Source organism: Aegilops tauschii, chromosome 3, assembly GCF_002575655.3.
Source record: "Aegilops tauschii subsp. strangulata cultivar AL8/78 chromosome 3, Aet v6.0, whole genome shotgun sequence".
NCBI lineage: Eukaryota > Viridiplantae > Streptophyta > Magnoliopsida > Poales > Poaceae > Aegilops > Aegilops tauschii.
This window is the reverse complement of record NC_053037.3, coordinates 514,794,068-514,815,599: the sequence shown is the minus strand read 5'-3', so window position 1 is coordinate 514,815,599 and position 21,532 is coordinate 514,794,068.

Sequence of the window (21,532 nt, the reverse complement as noted above, 5' to 3'; positions counted from 1 at the left end):
TATTTTAGTTTTGATTAATGCGTTCCATATACTAGTACGAGATGTATATTTTAATTTTGATTAATGTGGAAAAGCGGCAACAGATCAGAAATCCAATTCGGCTCCTAGATACACATGATCCTGTGCGTGAAAAATAATTTTTAAAATGTCAAAAGAATCTCGACAAAAAATTGGCGTGTTCATAGTCACATCCAAATGCTACCTGCAATTTTTTGGTAAAAGGTTAGGCATTTTGGCCCGTGTAAAAAAAAACAAATTGAACACCAAACGTTACATCCAAAGTTTTTTTTCCGGACAAAACAATGTTGCTTCATTTCGCATGAAAATTGTCAAGCATACTTGCGACACTAACCCGAACATCTATAAAAATAATCAGGATTTTTTATTCTTTTTACTTTTATTTTATTTTACTATCCATATGGGAGCGAATGCATCGGGGAGCCAAAACGCCCTCATAGCCTTTTCTAGGCAACTCAAGACTCAGTAATGAAGCTCCAAGTCCACCGAACTATGGGTACGCAAGGCTACCAATCAAGGCCAGCTGCATCCTCTTTGTGTTTGACCCATCCGTGCATCCTTTTATCTGAATGATGCCGCTATCTTTGTTGCATCAATCAAGGATGATATTCATTTGTTGGCATCGACTCTAAGCTCCTTTGAGGAGGTAACCGGCATGGTCACCAGCTACGCCAAAAGCCTTGTGGCGTCCATTCGTTGTGGCAACATCGACCTTGACGACATCTTGCAGGCCTTCCTAGCGGTCCAACTACTTTCCCCGTGTGATATCTTGCTCTTCCGTTGTTGGTCACAAGGCTCAAGGGCATCCACTTTCAACATTTTGAGGACAAGGTGGGGGCAAGCTTCCACCTTGGTTGGTTGTGCATGTGGCTACGTGGGTGCGCATTGTTTTAGTCAAGGTTGTGCTCACTGCCATTCCCATTTACCACCTCACGCCTTTTGATCTTCTAGTTGAGGTGATGAAGAAGATTGATAGCCTACACCGTGCCTACCTTTGGGCGAGCTGTGATAAAGTGACCGGCAAAAGTTCAAGGTTAATTGGAATATAGTATGCAAGCCAAGATTTATGGTGTCCTGGGAGTGCTCAACCTCGATAAATTTGCGACCGCCTTACACTTGTGTTGGCTCTTGTACGAATGGGCTGATCCACCTAAGGCTTGGTCTGGCTCAGGAACGCCTTGCACTAGCAACGACAAAGATCCCTTTTACTTCTGCCACATGGACATTTTCTCGGTGTGTAAGCACAAGTGCTCCCTTGGTGATTTTCGTAATTAATGTCAACATATCTTTTGTTGGACTAACGGTTCTATCTAGTATATTTCAGACAAGTTCAACAGTGGCATGGAAGGGACAAGAGGATGTGGTCCCCCTTCAAAATGCTAAGGACACGGATTGGCAAAAGCTCAAGACTCTACATTTTTGGTTAAGTGATCCAAGATCACATTGAGTCCATAGGAAAGCCAATACTATTAAAAGGGGGTGATGTTTTGATTATGATCTATTTGCTCAAGTGCTTAGTGATATTGCTCCAAAACCCTCAACCACTTTCTCTATCCAAATCTGTCCTAAACCCTACATTCCAACTCGGTCCCACTGAAACTTCCCTATCCGGACCTACCGAGTTCATCTGGACACTGCCACAACCAAACCCTAACAAATCGGATCCATCGATATGGATCTCGGTCTCACCGAGATGGCCTTGCCAACTCTCTGGAACCTGTTGCAATTATTCCGGTCCTATCGAGTTTTGCGATCGGTGCCACCGAGACGGCTTGCCAACTAGCTGTTGCCTTATTGCTTCACTTCAGTCCTACTGAGTTGATGCAATCGGTGCCACCGAAACAAGGTTTGCCCTAACCATTGCACATCGGTCCATCCGAGTTGTTTCCAGTCGGTCCCGCCGAGACCTCCAACGTTCATATCTTTTACACAGGTCGGTGCCACCGAGATTTCTGATCGATGCCACAGAGTTGAGCCAAAAGTTTGTAATGGTTGGATTTTGTGTGGAGGCTATATATACCCCTCCACCCCTCTTAGTCAGTAAGAGGGCCATCAGAACGTGCCTACACTTCCACTACTCATTTTCTGAGAGAGAACCACCTACTCATGTGTTGAGATCAAGATATTCCATTCCTACCATTTGAACCTTGATTTCTAGCCTTCCCCAAGTTGCTTTCCACTCAAATCCTTCTTCCACCATAGCCAGATCTGAGAGAGAGGGAGAGTTGAGTGTTGGGGAGACTATCAATTGAAGAACAAGAGCAAGGAGTTCATCATCATCACATTGTCTATTACCTTTTGGAGAGTGGTGTCTCCTAGATTGGTTAGGTGTCGCTTGGGAGCCTCCGACATGATGTGGAGTTGAAGCAAGAAGTTTGTAAGGGCAAGGCGATCGCCTACTTCATGAAGATCTACCCGAGTAAGGCAAGTCCTTCGAAGACGATGGCCATGGTGGGATAGACAAGGTTTCTTCTTCATGGACCCTTTGTGGGTGGAGCCTTCCATGGACTCGGGCAGCCGTTACCCTTCATGGGTTGAAGTCTCCATCAAACATGGACGTACGATAGCACCACCTATCGGAACCATGCCAAAAATCTTCGCGTCTCCATTGCGTTTGCACTCTCCAATTCCGATCCTGTTGGGGGTATGACCCCACGATGTAACCTGCCCTAAAAGGGCCTGGTTAGGCTGCTGGCGACTTAACAATGAAGCCTTAGAAAGGCCCAAGAAACCAAGATGCGGAGCCAAGGAGGCGGCTTACGAGGAGGGCCAGTTGGAGGCCCAGGACCAGAAGACGGTGCGTGATCCGGAGGTGTAAGACGCCCGACGGCGACTTGCCAAAGAAGGCAAGGCGACTTAGAGCCAAGATCGATTACGAAGTATAATCAGACCCCGGACTCTTGTAAGCCCAGGGCCTCAACCTATGTATATAAAGGCGAGTCCCTGCGATGGGTAAACTTAAAGTTGCAATCAATCGATAGCTAGGTCGAGCGAATTCACTCCCCTGTAATCGATACTCAAGAAATAGCAACAAGAGCAGGAGTAGGCTTTTACTTTCACCTTGAGGGGCCGAACCTGGGTAAAATCATGTCCTTTGTCCCGCTCAACCCCTTCAAGCTAATCACCGTAGCGATGGCCTTGCACCTAAGTCCTTTCACTAGGGCATCTGTCGTGTTTACCCACGACAGTTGGCACCTATCGTGGGGCCAGCGCACGATGGTTTCGAGTTCTTGAAGGGATCTTTCCCAGGGATCGAGGGGTACGCCGTTGATATGATGATTAAGAGTCGCGGCGGCAAGCTCTACATCGACGACGCTAGCTGGGCCCCGAGGCCGACTCAATCGAGTACGTGTACCAGGTCCCCTTTGGCGGAATTCACGTCTTGATCGGCAAAATCGGCGAATCTGAGCCTGAGCCGGACACCTGCACTGACCTCATCGAGTCGGCTCGGTGCACGCAGCCCGCCCGGGTTCAACCCGGCCGGAAGCGTGTTTTCATCGGCTTCACGCAAGGCTTGGAGCTTGTGGAAAATTCCGCATCTGGGGGAGAGACTGTCATCTACTCAGGTGATGAGTCCTCAACTGGAGAGACAGAGTCAATCTATCAGCTTCAAGACGGCGGGCTTGGGGCCTATTTCAATGGCACAGTATTCCGGACCCCTATGAGCCGCTGTGCAGGGCTGCTATCTTCATGGCTGGCACAGGGCCGACTCTCAATAATTCAACGGCGGCTGCAACAGCCTCTAACCCGGCCGCGGCAAGGGCTGGTGGATCCGGGTCAGGCAGGCCACCGACTCAAGTACTGCTGGATCTCATGGGTACCTTGACAGCTGAAAGTGCTAGTTATCGACTAGAGGGGGGTGAATAGGCGTTTTTTATGAAAGTCTTCAAAACATGAGAGTTTCGAAGACAAACAATAGAAATGAACTTATTGACATGCAGCGGAAGGTAGACTACACTAGGCAAGCCATAGTCAAGTATTCAATGAAGTGAAAGCACGAAGACTAATAGCAGCTAGGTAGTAAAGATCAGGATGGAAGATAGTATGAAGCCAAACAACAATAGTAGTCACATAGTGAAGTCAAACAGGTAATGCAAGCAGGCAATGACTTCACGAAGACAAACTGTAAGTAAAGAGATGGAGAAGATAGAACCAGTCGCTTGGTGAGGACAAGGATTTATTGGACCAGTTTCAGTTGCTGTGACAACTGTACGTCTGGTTAGGGAGGCTGAGATTTAACTCAGAAGACCGCGTCTTCACCTTATTCCCCTTGAGCTAAGGACACCCAGTCATCGCCCAATCACTCTGGTAAGTCTTCAAGGTAGACTTCCAAACCTTCACAGACTTCGTTCACTGGCAATCCACAATGACTCTTGGATGCTCAGAACCTGACGCCTAACCGGCTGGAGGATTCACAGTCCTCAAGTGTAACAAGTCTTCAGGTCACGCGGACAGAAAGACTTCAGTGATGCCTAACACTCTTTGGCTCTGGGTGTTTTGGGCTTTGTCCTCGCAAGGATTTCTCTCTCTCAAAAGCTTCGGAGGTGGGTTGCTCTCAAACGACAAAAGCCGTGCACTAACTCTGAGCAGCCACCAATTTATGGTGTAGGGGGTGGGCTATTTATAGCCACTAGGCAACCCGACCTGATTTGTCTGAAATGACCCTGGGTCACTAAGGAACTGACACGTGTTCCAATGGTCAGATTTCAAACACACGCGGCAGCTTGACTTGGGCTACAAGTAAAGCTGACTCATCCGCCTCTGGATAAGATTTGCTCTTATTGTCTTCGCTCGAAGACATAGGATTTGGTTGAGCATCACTTCAGTCACTCTGACTTTGTTCACTTGGACCCCACTTAACAGTACGGTGGTTCCTATGACTCAACAAAGAAGAAAATGAAACTACGAAACAACTATGTCTTCGCGCCCCAAAGTCTTCATGCGATGTCTTCTCATGTCATAGTCTTCAATGTGAATGTCTTCACATACCACCATTGTCTTCAATGTCTTCACACATTTTTAGGGGTCAGCTCCGGTAGGTAAACAGAATCAATGTGGGACTACTACCTGTGTTATCCTGCAATTCTCACAAACACATTAGTCCCTCAACCAGGTTTGTCGTCAATACTCCAAAACCAACTAGGGGTGGCACTAGATGCACTTACAATCTCCCCCTTTTTGGTGATTGATGACAAACTGGTTGAAGTTTTCAACGGGGATAAAATTATGTGAAATTGTAAAGAATTAAGATATTGTCTTCATAAGTAGCAAAAGGCTCCCCCTGAAGATGTGCATATAAGTATTTTGCTTTTGGAATGCAAATGCACATGGCAGGTTGTACTTGTGGAGATCCTCTTCAACTTATGAAGACAATTCATCATGCATAAAAGATATAACGAAGATAATGATATGCATAATTAAAAATGGACGTCTGCAATATGACTTCGTGTGAGATTTATCATCACACATGCGGAATTTATCATCACATCACAGAATAGCAGAAAAAGTAGCAGACGACCATCAAGGTTAAGTGTTACAACTCAAAGAACCAAATGTATCAAAAGCGAGAGTTGTAAACACTTGGCAAAAGTATAGCATCCACCCATATGGACCCGCTTGAAGACTATCAACTCATATGCTTCTCCCCCTTTTGTCAGTAAGGACCAAAAAGGTTGAAGACATAGAGTCTCTACTTGTTCCCATGAGTAGGTGAAGCAGAAGGGTCGTCGTTGAGGTTTGGTGGTGCAGAAGAACTTGGTGCAGTGTCGATATGCGCCGAAGTTGGAGGTGGTGAAGTAGCATCATCTTGGTCATCAATGACTCTGGCATTAACAGTTGCAGCTGAGGAGGAATAGTCAGAGTCTTCAAGTGAGGGAGTCTGGCGCAAGACAACATTCCTTGGAGGAGTGGAGTCAAACTTGAATCTCTCTGTGAAGCCATCGTCTTGAAGATTAGCTTCAGCACTGAGCAATGTCAAACTCTTCCATGACCTCCTACAGGTTTCATGGGTGACAAATGCATTCTTGGTGGCAAGATTGCGAATGCGGTTGACACCCACCAAGAGGCTTTGCATCTGTCGCTTCAGCCAGTCGTTATGCTTATCCGGTTTTTGATGCAAGGTGACGAGAAGCTCTCGGTCATTGAGAACACGAGATCGCTTCCGAGGCCTTTGAGCAATAGTACTTTCAGTGGCTTCAGTATGGGCACGGTGAGGTTCATGTGTATTGCCAACTAAAGGATAAACACAAGTGACGGCCTGAACTCCTTCGATGGGCTGTGTGAAGCTTTGGTGATCAACATTGTGAAGATAAACAGGCTCCTTGGCAGGTTCTGGGTAAATGGCTTCAACAGACATATCAACCTCTGGCAAGAATATCAGATGGTTGCGTGCAGAGGTCTGATAGTTGACAGCTGAATGAAGCTTGATAAGGCGCATAACCCATGGAGCATAGAACTTCAGACCAAAGATATCAGAGCCAGATGCAGCCAATTGCCTGATGAAGAAGTCTTGAGCATTGAAGCTGATGCCATTGAAGATATAGAAAACCAATGTCTTCATTGCTTCTTCAAGCTTCGCTGCAGGAGAATGTCCCTTGATAGGCCAAAGAGTTCGCCTGATAATATGATAAATAGTGCGGGGCAGATACTCTAGGTCATCAACAAAGAATTCCCGGGGATATTCAGCGTCGCGAGGCAGTGGCTTCATCATGCTCAACATTTGGCTCATGTTGGGTTCAGGCTTCTGGAAGATGCTCTCCAAAGCATTGCGGTGAAGCTGACAACCAGGTTCAAAGAGTTCACCTAGAGTGGGCAGGCCAATTAGCTCAATGATATCGAGAGCTTTGGCTTCATGATGTGTATTGCCTGTCATCCACTCGAGGATCCATGTCTTCGGATCCCTGTTGTAGCCGCGGATGTGGAGGGTAGCATAGAATTGCAGCAAAAGCTCTTCGTTCAAGTGCTCTTTATCAGTCACAAATGGCAGCAGACCAGCATCTCGGAAACAGTCAAGGGCTTCTTCTAAGCAGGGTAGTCCAACAATAGCTTCGCAGTCTAGACGCATGTGGGGAAAGATGTGCCCTTGATCATAAAGAACACATGAATAGTAACTGCGCTGCTGGTAGCTCCAGAACCGATCAGATGAAATTCTTGGCCTTGAGTATGGGTTCTTGTTGCTGTCAAAGAAGGTGTTGTGTGCAATGAAGCCATTCACATTGAAAGATCCTGGTGAAGTTGCAGTACCTGGAAACCTTGGCAACCTTGGCTTAGGCTTCTGGACTTGAGGCCTGTGCTCAACATGATAGTCAAATTGTGGACCGACAGCAGGTGGAGGAACCAGAATGGGACAGCGAACCATGACAGGTTGGTCGCGATCAAATGTCAGCTCGATAGTGTGTGGCCTTGGAGGCGGTACAGGAGCATCGGCATTGACGTGAGCTGCAAGTGGTATAATGGCTTCAGGTGCAACAGCAACTTCAGGTGCATTAGAAGCTTCAGGCTCATTAACTTCAGGCGGCACATTGACTTCAGGCGCCACATATGCTTCAGCCATGACAACGTCATTGGCTTGAGTGTTGGTGTTGGTATCCGCCTCAATGTTATCAACCTCCACTTGAGTAGCTGGAGGGTCGGACACGTTCTCCTCAAGAACAACTTCAGGGTTTGACGGGGGTGTAGCAACACGTTCTTCTTCTTCTCTTGGTTCTTCTTGTTCATCGGCTGATGCAGCCGGAATGTCTTCAGCAGCTTTGGCTTCAGACTCTGAGATGTTCGCAGTTGGAGTGGCTTCAGGAAACACTTGGCATGATACGGAGTGGTGGTGCTCTTCTCCTTCTGGAACACTCGAAAGAGTGACTTGTGGCCTTGGTCCTTTATGAAGCCTGCGAAATGCTGGCGACGCTTGTGGAGATGGAGTTGTTTGGGCCACAAAGTCTTCATCATCAAGCACCGGAGTGGTGACTTGAGTTGGGGGAGTACGAGGTGATTCATCTTGACAGGGGGAGGCTTGAGGGTGATCAGCCCATGAATCATCCTGAGCGATTGGCGTCAAAGGACGACCAATGCTGATGAGTTCGCTGTTCATGAGAACAGGCGATGATACCATTGGGTTCTCAATCTGAGGAAGGACTTCATCATCTTCTACATTGTCTTGGGGACCAATGTCTTCAGCTGCGGTGGGATCAACAGCTGGAATGACTTCAGCTTCAGGAGCCTCTGTGGTAGCAGGCTCATGAACTATCAAATGACGCTCTTGATGTGCAGATGCAGGACGAGCAACTGAGATTGGCTCGACGACAAGGGGCTCTGTGGGAGCAGCCCGGACTTTCTTCTTTGTCTTTCTCTTCTTGGTCGGTGGCGCATCGTCAGTGGTGTTCTTGTTCTTGCGCTTTCTGGCTTCGGCTGTCCTTGTTTTCTTGAGTTCCGAAGCCACTGTGGGGACCTTAGGCTTCACGCCAGTCATGCTGGCGGGGAAGACAATGCGAGGTTCTTCCCGCCTGGATGCTTCAGCTGGGGCCACAGTAGGCTTCTTCTGCTTGGCAGCCATCTTGTGGTCGATGCCAGGACGCCCAAGTGCTTTGCGCTTCTCAGCTTCATTGTAAGCTTGAACACACTTGGCAGCGAGGAGCTTCATGCGCTCTCGTGAACCTTTAGCTTCGTCACGTTTCTTGTGAAGCGCCTCCTTGAGCTCATGCATCATTTGCTTGAAGTTTTGGACATCAGTCACACTGAGTTTGGCCATATGCTTCTTGAACTGGGCTTTTTCATAGTCAATCTTGTGCTTCAGTTCAACAATTCTCTGAGCTAGAGCCAGCTCAGGAGCAATGGCTCCATGGAAGGAGACGCTGAGGCCGATTGGGAGCTGAAGATCATCAAAACTGAGGTTGGGGCTGTCAAACCACTCATCAATGAACTTGTTCAGGATGTCCACATCGAAAAGGGGAAGATCGCTGAAGATTTCCGCCTCTTGCTTGCTCTTTATCAGCAGCTCAAGAGCATCATCGCCAAGATCGTCGTCACTAGACAGATCAATGGCTTCGTTCTCATTCCTCAGAACTGCAGCTGGGGTCAGTGTTTGACCAGTAATCTGCATGGGCTTCTTCTTCTTCTCAGTCTTGGATATGCGAGAAAGATCTTCAGAATGCACACTAGGTGCAGGAGGAGAAGTGGCCAAGGGCTTCGCACGCGAAGCTTTTGGTGCAGTGGAGGGCTTTGAAGCCTTGGGTTTCTTCTGCTTTTGAGGCTTCGGCAGAGCAGGAGCTTCATCAAAATCAGCTTCATCTCCAGACTGATCAATTGTGGCCCTCTGAGCAGCGATGTAGGAGAGGAGACCATCAAAGTTGTCGAAGGGCCCGATGACATTGGGATTGGCATCACGTGTGCCATCAACCCGCGGAGCAGAAAGACCTGGGTTGAAATTGCATCCAAGACTCTTCTTGTTCTCTTTGGCCGATGCCTTTGCATGCTGAAAGTTGTGCTTGAAAAGATTATCGTCACGACACCATAGCAATGATGATGGGTCGGCATTGGCAGGCTGTGGTCCACGGACCATACAGGGGTAGAAACCCTGAGCAATAGCTTCAGCTCTGTTCTTGGGTTGAAGATTTCGAAAGAGAATATCACCCCAAGGACTCTTGATGGCATTCTTCTCAGCATACTCCTGGGTCACGAATCTGTATTTGAACCATTGCTCGGCCCAATATCGTCGAATCCACTGGATTCGAGTTTTGCGCTGATTGTAATCCTTTTCTGGATCAGTCTTGTACAACTCATAGAGATCTGGTGGCAAATCCCTTGATGTGCCCCCACGGCGCTGCCTGCCTCCCTTCCTTGCAGCCTTTTCTATGGCCATGAAGTTTAGACTGAATGGCTTCAAAGCTGTCAAAGTCTTCCGTCTGCTGGTCAGACAAGAACTAGCTTCGGGAGAGTTAATGTGATGCTGTAAGAATTCTGCAAATGAATGCAGACTATGAGAACCAAGGGATTCTCCCACGGACATGTACCTGTGACAACATTAGAGATGCGAGGGAAAGGGAAGAGGTCATATGCATTCTCAGAAGATTTTGAAGATAAATCAGTTTGAAGACATTGACCTCATAGCGCGAAGACATTCACTTATATGTTGAGAGTTGGTTCCAGATTTGTACGAATCCAAGAATAGGTACAAGTGAGGAATCTAACTATGTGTGAAGCATAAGTGAATACCCTAGGCTCGTTATGAGATGCAGAACAGGGTAGATCCAAATTTGTGGAGGCAGAAACCACTTTTGGTATAGAAAGATGAATCCATCAGATCAAAAAGACAGTAAAAAGTGAGTTTTAATTACCACACGATGAACTGCTAGACGGGGTAGAGAGGAGGCTGAGTAGTTCGATCTTCCGTGCCCTAACTTGGGGACGGAGGACACCTACGGTGGCGGCGGAGAAGGCGAGGTCCGCGGCCGGCGTGAGGACGGCGTCGGTGAGGTCGTGGCAGCTAAGCGCTTAGTCGCCGGCGCCGTCGAGAGCTAGCGGTGGCGCTAGGGTTTGTCGAGGTGGAGAGGTGGAAGAAAGATTTTGACCGCGATGGGATGTGCATTTATAGGGAGAGGGACAGCACAACACAATTACGCAGGTGCCCCTGGCGGTTCACATCTGAGGGACACGTGGCGAACATGCAACACATTGGAAGTTGTTCCATGTTCCCACGCACGCCTGGACTGTCGGGTGGTCGTTCCGGCTTCTCCGGGTTTCAGGCAATAAGGACTAAGCATTTAAAATAGATTTAATGTTTGTCTCTTTATCTTCTGCTGACAAGGACGCAGAGAAGACATTCGACAGTTTCAACAGAATGCATATGATTTGGATAGATAGAGTTTGAGGTAGAAGCATAGAGAGGTTAGGGTCCGATCACATTCACTTAGTTCAAAAGGTTCAAACGAGAAGACATAGCTATAAGTGAATGCTGTAGAGGACAAAACACAAGTATATTTATATATCTGAGTAAAACTAAATCAACAAGGTGAAAATCATCAGGAAGACAAATCAATGTTGAAGATAAATCAAATGCGAAGACTTAGCAAATGTAACGCCGGGAGAAAAACGCTTCAAACAAGAATTTGGTGGTGGCGTTACCCACCGTATAGGAAGTATTAGACCCAGACACGGCGCACAATTATCGTGCCGCTCCGAAGTCAAATTCCGCATTAATGTATTCACACTCAGAGTGTAAGTCTTCATTGATTGAAGACATACATTACATCGTGTGTTGCACATCTAAGTTATCAACATGCATAAGTGTTAGGATGTTTGCCTAATCACAGGACATTCGAGGATTCCAAGATATTTAGCTCACACCACAACTTGCAAAACCTTTTCTCATCCAAGGGCTTTGTGAAGATATCTGCCAATTATTCTTCAGTGTTGACGTGTATGATATCAATATCTTCCTTCATGACATGATCTCTGAGAAAGTGATGACGAATTTCAATGTGCTTTGTCTTCGAGTGCTGAACTGGGTTGTTGGCAATCTTGATGGCACTTTCATTGTCGCAGTAGAGTGGTACTTGTTTCAGATGGATGCCATAGTCCTTGAGTGTTTGCTTTGCTGAACTGGGTTGTTGGCAATCTTGATGGCGCTTTCATTGTCGCAGTAGAGTGGTACTTGTTTCAGATGGATGCCATAGTCCTTGAGTGTTTGCTTCATCCATAGAAGCTGAGCGCAACAAGATCTAGCAGCAATGTATTCAGATTCAGCAGTGGAGAGTGATACACAGTTCTGCTTCTTTGAAGCCCAACAGACAAGTGCTCGTCCCAGAAAGTGACATGTGCCTGATGTAGACTTGCGATCCACCTTGTCACCAGCAAAATCAGCATCCGAGAATCCAACTAGATCAAACTCTGATCCCTTTGGATACCATAATCCTAGTGTTGTGGTGTAAGCCAAATATCGAAGAATTCGCTTCACAGCTAAGTGATGCGATTCCTTTGGTGCCGCTTGGAATCGAGCACACATGCAAACACTAAGCATTATATCTGGCCTAGATGCACATAAATAAAGTAAAGAACCAATCATGGAGCGGTATACCTTTTGATCGAACTCTTTACCATTGGCGTCAGGACCCAGATGACTTTTGGTTTGCATTGGCATCGTGTAACCTTTGCAGTCTTGCATTCCAAACTTCTTCAGGCAGTCTTTGAGGTATTTCTCTTGAGATATGAAGATGCCATTGCTCTGTTGACGAATTTGAAGACCAAGGAAGAACTTTAGCTCACCTATCATGGACATTTGATATTGCTCTTGCATCATGTGTCCAAACTCATCACTGTATTTCTGGTTAGTGCAGCCGAAGATAATGTCATCCACATATATTTGGCACACAAATAGTTCACCATCATATGTCTTCGTGAAGAGTGTGGGATCCAGGGAACCAGGTTTGAAGCCTTTGCTCTTCAGGAAGTCTTTGAGTGTGTCATACCAAGCGCGAGGGGCTTGTTTGAGGCCATACAATGCCTTGTTGAGCTTGTATACCATATCAGGATGTTTTGGATCTTCAAGGCCAGGTGGTTGTGCAACATACACTTCTTCTTCAATCTTGCCATTGAGAAAAGCACTCTTCACATCCATTTGATACAGAAGGATGTTGTGATGATTTGCGTAGGCTAGCAGTATGCGAATGGCTTCAAGCCTTGACACAGGAGAAAATGTTTCATCGAAATCAATCCCTTCAACTTGAGTGTATCCTTGAGCAACGAGACGAGCCTTGTTTCTGACAATTTGACCATGCTCATCTTGCTTGTTGCGATATATCCATTTGGTGCCTATTATGTTGTGCTTGCGAGGGTCAGGACGCTTGACTAGTTCCCACACATTGTTCAGCTTGAACTGTAGAAGCTCTTCTTGCATAGCTTGAATCCATTCAGGTTCCATGAAGGCTTTAGCAACTTTCTTGGGTTCTGGTATTGAGACAAATGCAAAGTGCCCACAGAAATTTGCAAGCTGTGTTGCTCTTGAACGAGTGAGTGGACCAGGTGCATTGATGCTATCAATTATCTTCTCAATCTGTATTTCATTTGCAACACGAGGATGAACTGGACGAAGATTTTGCTCTTGCTGATCATTGTCATCATTAGGAGGATTGTCTTCAGGCTGAGCATTGTCTTCAGGTTGATTAGGTGCAGAAATGATAAGTTCCTCTTCAGCCTGAGCTTTAGACGGTATGATTTCTCCAGTTCCCATAAGCTTGATGGATTCACTAGGTGGAACTTCATCTATCACATTTGGCAGGTGCTCTCTTTGCGAGCCATTAGTTTCATCAAACCGCACATCTACAGTTTCAACCACTTTATAGTGAAAGAGGTTGAAGACTCTGTAGGAGTGCGAATCCTTTCCGTAACCAAGCATAAAACCTTCATGTGCTTTCGGTGCAAATTTTGAAGTGTGATGTGGATCCTTGATCCAGCACCTAGCACCAAATACTCTGAAGTAACTAACATTTGGCTTCTTACCAGTTAGGAGTTCATAGGATGTCTTCTTCAGAAGCTTGTGAAGATAAACACGGTTGATGACGTGGCATGCAGTATCAATGGCTTCGGGCCAGAACTTTCTTGGAGTCTTGTATTCATCAAGCATCGTCCGAGCCATCTCAATGAGTGTTCTGTTCTTGCGCTCCATGATGCCATTTTGCTGAGGGGTGTACGGAGCTGAGAACTCATGAGTGATTCCCAATGTATCCAGGTAAAGGTCAAGGCCGGTGTTCTTGAACTCTGTGCCGTTGTCACTTCTGATATGCTTGATCTTGACGCCATAGTTGTTCATGGCACGGTTGGCGAAGCGTCTGAATACATCCTGCACTTCAGTCTTGTAGAAGATTATGTGCACCCAAGTATATCTTGAATAATCATCAACAATGACGAAGCCATAGAGAAAAGCAGTAGTTGTGAGAGTAGAGTGTGAGTAGGGCCAAATAAGTCCATGTGTAGCAGCTCAAAGGTTTGAGATTTTGTCATGATTGTCTTCGAGGGATGCTTGGCCCTCGTCATCTTTCCAGCTTCACAGGCACCGCACAGATGATCTTTCTTGAACTTGACGCCCTCGATGCCTATGATGTGCTTCTTCTTTGCGAGAGTGTGTAATTTCCTCCTGCCAGCATGCCCTAGCCTCCGATGCCAGAGCCGGCACTCTGAAGCTTTTGCTAGAAGACATACGACAAGCTGTGGTCCTGCTGAGAAATCTACCATGTACAAATCATCTTTTCGATATCCTTCAAAGACTAGAGACTTGTCAGATTCCATTAGTACAAGGCAACGATATTTTCCAAATATCACAATCATGTTCAAGTCACAAAGCATTGAGACAGACATTAAGTTGAAACCAAGGGATTCAACAAGCATCACTTTATCCATGTGCTGATCCTTTGAGATTGCAACTCTACCTAGACCCAATACCTTGCTTTTACCAGTGTCAGCAAATGTGATGTGACTCTTTTCAGATGGACGTAAGGTTGAGTCCATGAGAAGACTTCGATCACTAGTCATATGATTAGTGCATCCGCTGTCCATAATCCATTCTAAAGCATGAGGTGTCATACCCTACAGTACAGTTAGGGGGATAGGCTTCACCAAGAGTATTGTGAAGCATAAACATTTGACAGACAAGAGGATTATCAAAGCTCAGATCAAGATTAGGACAGATAGGATGATTGGCAAGCGATTCAGGAACAAAATACATAGTAAGACCATTTGGGCATTTTATCTTGCGCCCTACAAGATGTTTTAGGTCCCCAGCATTAGCATCAAACGCCTTTGATTTCCGGCTGGAGACCTTTCCCTGCAACAGAGAGTTAAGTTTTCTTAACCACCCACATTTTCAGGGGTGGCTTCGAAAAAATGAGTCTAAGTGCAGCATCTGAGAACTTCGGCTTTGGAGCCCTAGCAAATAGCCTTGCAGGAGGAGAATAATACTGATATGAATAAGCAGAAAGTTCTTGGTCTTATGAACATAGAGGTTTGAAGAAACACGCTCATATTCATACATCTGAGTATGATTTCCCTGCAAAACATTGGCGTTAGGGTGACTCAGGTGAGTCCTGTGTCTGTATGAAGCCTTTGGACCATATGAAGCCTTTAGTCTGGGGTTTGTCTTCTTCCCTTGTGGTGTCATGACGACATTCACAAGAATATTCTCAAGAAAACTTTTGGGTACCCATATCTTCTTCATTGGCGTCCCATTCCTGCAGTTAGTACCAATATACCTGGCAAACACTTCACCATTCTGATTCTTAAACAGTTTATAGTTTGCATCAAAGGATTCATCAATGATAATAGGGTTAGCACAAGTGAAGCCAGATAAGGTGGATGGATCCACTGAAGGTTCCTTTGCAGCAACCCATGTGGTTTTGGGGTACTGCTCAGGCTTCTAGTAAGAACCATCAACATTCATTTTCCTCTCGAACCCAACACCCTCTTTCCTAGGGTTTCGGTTCAGAATCTGCTTTTTGAGGACATCGCACAGTGTCTGATGCCCTTTGAGACTTTTGTACATCCCTGTTTCAAGCAATGTCTTCAACCTAGCATTTTTATCAGCAATAGTGGTGGCATCCTCAGCAGAGGGGTTAGTTACCACATCAACAGTTGAAGATATTGCAACAGTAGCAGCAGTAGAACATTCAGCAACAGAAGTAGCGTTATCACGCTCAAGGCATTTTAGACATGGTGGTTCAAATCCTTCCTGAGCGGGACTGATCTGTTGAGCGCGAAGTGACTCATTCTCTTTTTGAAGATCTTCATGAGCCGCTCTCAATTTCTCAAGTTCTTGCTTCCTTTGAAGATAATCATAGGAAAGCTTTTCATGAGTTGTTGAGAGCGTTTCATGATGACTTTCAAGTTCCTGGTACTTACCATGAAGATTTTTTATGTCTTCAATTAAGGACTGAGATCAGGTCATTTCCGCGTCCAACAGGTCATCACTTTTTTCTAACAGTTTTTGAGTATGTTCCATAGCTTTCTGTTGTTCAGTTGCAAGTTTAGCAAGTGTTATGTAGCTGGGTTTGGATTCACAATCAGAGTCATCTTCACTTGATGTTTGAAAGTAAGCATCGCGTGAGTTTACCTTGGCACCACGTGCCATGAAGCAGTAGGTGGGAGCGGAGTCGTCCTTGTCATTAGCATCAGCGTTGGTGGCGGAGCCATTGTCTTCAGTGTTGAAAATGGACTTGACAACGTAGGATGTAGCTAGAGCCAGACTTGCAACGCCAGAGTCAGACTCCTCCTCAGACTCCACCTCCGCCTCCTCAGAAGCAGACTCCTCCTCTGAATCCATCTCCTTGCCAACAAAAGCACGAGCCTTGCCAGATGAGCTCTTCTTGTGTGATGAAGACTTGGACGAAGACTTGGAAGAAGACTTTGATGATTTCTTCTTCTTCTTGTCATCTGAATCACATTCCTTGCTCTTCTTCTTCTTCTTCTTCTTCTGGTTCTCATTGTCCCACTGTGGACACTCAGAGATGTAGTGTCCAGGTTTCTTGCACTTGTGACATGTTCTCTTCTTGTGGTCATGAGTGGAAGCTTCATCATTTCTTGAGCTAGATCGTGAAGACTTTCTGAAGCCTTTCTTCTTAGTGAACTTCTGGAACTTCTTCACAAGCATAGCAAGCTCCTTTCCAATGTCTTCAGGATCACCAGAACTGCAGTCAGATTCTTCTTCAGATGAGGAAACAACTTTTGCCTTCAAAGCGCGAGTTCGGCCATAGTTGGGACCATAGATATCTCTTTTCTCAGATAGCTGAAACTCATGTGTGTTGAGCCTCTCAAGTATGTCAGACGGATCGAGTGTCTTGAAGTCAGGGCGTTCTTGAATCATCAGGGCAAGGGTGTCGAATGAGCTGTCAAGTGATCTCAAGAGTGTCTTGACGATTTCATGCTTGGTGATTTCAGTGGCGCCGAGAGCACGAAGCTCATTTGTGATGTCAGTGAGGCGATCAAACGTGAGCTGGACATTCTGATTGTCGTTTCTCCTGAAGCGGTTGAAGAGGTTGCGAAGAACACTGATCCTTTGATCTCTCTGGGTTGAGACGCCTTCGTTGACCTTGGAGAGCCAGTCCTAGACTAGCTTCGATGTTTCCAGAGCACTCACACGGCCATACTGTCCTTTGGTCAGATGACCACAGATGATGTTCTTGGCGGTAGAATCCAGTTGAACGAACTTCTTGACATCAGCAGGGGTGACTGAGGGAGTCCTGGACTAAGGGGTCCTCGGGCATCTGGCCAGTTATCCATGGGCCGGACTGATGGGTTGTGAAGACACGAAGACCGAAGACTATACCCGTGTCCGGATTGGACTCTCCTTGGCGTGGAAGGCAAGCTAGGCGACCGACTATGAAGATTCCCTTCTATGTAACCGACTCCATGTAACCCTAGATCCCTCTGGTGTCTATATAAACCGGAGGGCATAGTCCGGATAGGACAGATTCATTACCATATACTCATAGGCTAGACTTCTAGGGTTTAGCCATTATGATCTCGTGGCAGATCAAATCTTGTAACACTCATATTCATCAAGATCAATCAAGCAGGAAGTAGGGTATTACCTCCATAGAGAGGGCCCGAACCTAGGTAAACATCGTGTCCCCCGTCTCCTGTTACCATCGATCCTAGACGCACAGTTCGGGATCCCCTACCCGAGATCCGCCGATTTTGACACCGACATTGGTGCTTTCATCGAGAGTTCCACTATGCCGTCGACGAAAGGATTCGATGGCCCCTTCGATCGTCAGTAATGACGTGATCCAGGGAGAAACCTTCCTCCTCGGACAAATCTTTGTATTCGGCGGCTTCGTACTGCGGGCCAACTCGCTAGGCCATCTGGAGCAGATCGATAGCTACGCCCCTGGCCATCAGGTCAGATTCGGAAGCCTGAACTACGTCGCGGACATCCGTGGAGACTTGATCTTCGACGGATTCGAGACCGCGGCAACCACTCCCCTTCGCCCTAATAAACATGGCTTAAACCTGTCATCGGGCCGCATCCAGGAGATAGCTCCTGTAACAACTCTGGCTTTAGATCCGGAGCAGATCAAGTCGTCCGAAGATGGGAAACTCAACCCCATCATGGGGGCTACCAACTCGGCGGCGTTGGAGCCACATGCAGATTCCACTTCGTACGATACTTGCATCAACGGAACCCCGGACTTGTCTCCGATATCGAGTTCCGAACCCTCCGATCCCGCGGATACCGAACTCGATCGGCTATCGATCTTCAAGTTCAGCGCCGCGGATATCTTCCAACACTCGCCCATGGCCGACCTACTAAACTCACGAAAAAACCTATCCCTGGCAGACGGCTCGTCACCGAACTATGTTCGGTTTGACCTTACGGCGGATGATGGAGAATTTTGCTTCCCACCTGCCACCCACTCCATAGCCACCGTCGAAGAACCAACCAACACGCTTGACCCCTGCTCCGAAGACATCGACGGTTTGGACGACGATGAGGGGCAAAACCAGAGCTTACTATCCGCTAGACATGGGGCGACCACTTCCTGGTATGACGTATGTATGGTGGACACACCCAACCACGATCTCGACGATGACAAGGAGGATCCAGTCGAGGATAAGCCTCCTGGTACACAGTCCGAACAGCAGCGCCCCCGACGCCACTCTCAGTCACGTCACTCAAGGGAAAACCATATTAGCATCAGAGGTGATAGTATTCCGGACAACGAAGCCCCTGTTGAGACAGGATCCGAACAGGAGGACCAGGAAAGCGGGCAGGATAGCCCTGATGAACATGCCACATACGAAGACTCGGAGGATAGTAATTATCTTCCACTCTCCGAGGAAGAAGAGAGCCTCGACAACGAGGAATTCATCGTGCCTGAGGAACCTCTAGAACAGGAGCGCTTTAAATGCCGGCTCATAGCCACTGCAAAGAGCCTAAGGAGGAAGCAGCTGCAGCTTCAAGTGAGCCAAGATTTGCTCAACGATAGATGGACCGTGGTCCTGGCCGCCGAAGAATACAGCCTTAGCATCCCAGAAAAAAGCCACCACAACAGTAGGTGGCTCCCTCAATACAATGGCAAGGCTTTGGAGCCCACACCACCATCGAATAAGCCGGTAGGCCGACCACAGTTCGGTCCGGGCAAAGCAGCAGCCCCAGCAGAGCACCATACCAACCCATCCGGCCGTCCAAGCAAGAATAAAGAGGCTCGGGGGAACACTCGCGACACCCAACAAGACCCGGAGGGTAGAACCAGACACACAAAATCGACACACAGATCGCGGAGAAATGCTCCGGCCAGTAATAACGGTTATCTATTCTGACACAACAGACCCGAGCATGCTCGGTCCGAAAGCCGTAGGCGGAGTCCACCTGATGTGATTCACAGTGTGCCCCAACATAGAGGAGCCGCACACCCTCTTTGCTTCACCAACGAGGTAATGGAGCATGAATTCCCAGACGGGTTTAAACCCATCAACATCAAATCATACGATGGAACAACAGATCCCGCAGTATGGATTGAGGACTTCCTCCTCCATATCCACTTGGCTCGCGGAGACGACCTTCATGCCATCAAATACCTGCCTCTCAAGCTTAAGGGGCCAGCACGGTACTGGCTAAACAGTTTGCCAGAAAATTCTATTGGCAGCTGGGAAGATCTGGAAAACGCCTTTCGTGACAACTTCCAAGAAACATATGTCCGACCACCAGATGCCGATGACTTAAGTCATATTGTCCAACAACCCGGCGAGTCAGCCAGGGAACTCTGTACTAGGTTCTTAGTCAAAAAGAACCAAATTGTCGACTGTCCAGACGCGGAAGCCCTAGCGGCCTTCAAACATAGCGTCCAGGATGAATGGCTAGCACGTCACCTCGGCCAGGAAGGACCTAAATCCATGACAGCCCTTACCGCTCTAATGACTCGCTTTTGTGCGGGAGAAGACAACTGGCTCGCTCGCAAAAGCAACAACGCGAGTGACCCGGGCACTTCCGAAATCCGAGACGACAACGGCAAGCCACGACTAAACGAGCATAACAGTCGCAGCAATAACGAAAGATTGCGTGACATAGCGGTCAACGCCGGATTTTACAATCCGAAACCCGGTCAACGGAAGAAGCCATTTAAGGCCAAACAGGACGGACCATCCGCCCTTGACAGGATATTGGACCGACCTTGTCAGATTCACGGCCACCCTGATACGCCAGCTAATCATACCAACAGAAACTTTTGGGTCTTCAAGCAGGCAGGCAAGCTTAATGCCGAATACAAGGGGAGAAGGCCACCAAGCGATAAAGACGACGGCAAGGCTCGCCAGCCGAACACCAGGAGCCAGAAGCAGTTTCCCTCCGACGTTCGACCACTACTGGAGCGGAAATAGCAGTTCGGCTTCCGCCACCCACTCACTATGATGGCAGGATTTACACCACGCGTACATCACTGCGCGCTCAAGATACCATGGGCATCGGCGGAAGCACAATACGGACAACCCTGCAAGCATTCCCGTAAAGTTTTCTATCCATTCTTCTTTACTTTTCTTTATTATAAATAGGTGACCGACAGGACTTGATATACAACGGACTCTGTCGGAGTTCGGATCCGCATACTCACCTAAGGGGTTACTTCAGATAAGGACTCCCCTCCAAGAGGACGGGTGGCGCAGACATGCGACAGGAGGTCCAAAATAGTTTTTGTAGACCGCACTCTTTATTTTGAGCCTGTACTATGCCTTTTTTCCTCCGTTCCTGACCCTGAGCATGTCAAATGGCGGGGTTGTGGATTTTTCCTTTTTCATATATGAATTTATCATTGGCTTATTGCTCCACTCCCAGTAAACTTCATCCGAACTAATCTTCTATACTCTTTTTACAATGAGTACGGCCGCAACGGCGGTGTTACAAGACGCACCTCGGCATAACCGGCCAGGGGCTCGGTTTGGGAACAAATGAGTCGCCAATAAAAGCCCGAACAGCTCTATAGCATACTTCGGCATCGCAAGTTTGGCCTTATATGCATCAGCTCTGAATCATTGTCTTTGGTCAATAGTTGGGTTGCCCAGCTCCTGTGTTTGCTACCCTACGTTCCGCTCTATCGGCTAGGGTAGTAAAGGGAGAACTACTGCGATTGTGCCCTGGCTTTGACCGGATGAGCACCTCAGTAGAGAAAGACGAAAACTGACTGTCATGATGCGGCGAGAGCTGGTCAACCACTTGACGACTTATTCGAATCTTTAGCGATTCCCCGTGTCACACGAAGGGTCTTTTTTCAGATCAAAACATGTAAGGCACAATATTACGATACGCAGCATACATACTAGGGGCTATGTCGTAGCCCCACCATAAAACTCCTATGGCTAAGTGAAAGTGTTAACGCCCTATAGTCCGATTGCCTGGTTCGCCGCATTATCACCTCCTTTATGGACCAAGACGTTGGATAAAGAGTGATTCAATGCTTTTCTGAACACCTCCGTATTTCCTACGAGGGGGCTGAAGCCGACGATTGGAAAACATTCAAATTACATTAACATGGCCGCACAGGAGGAA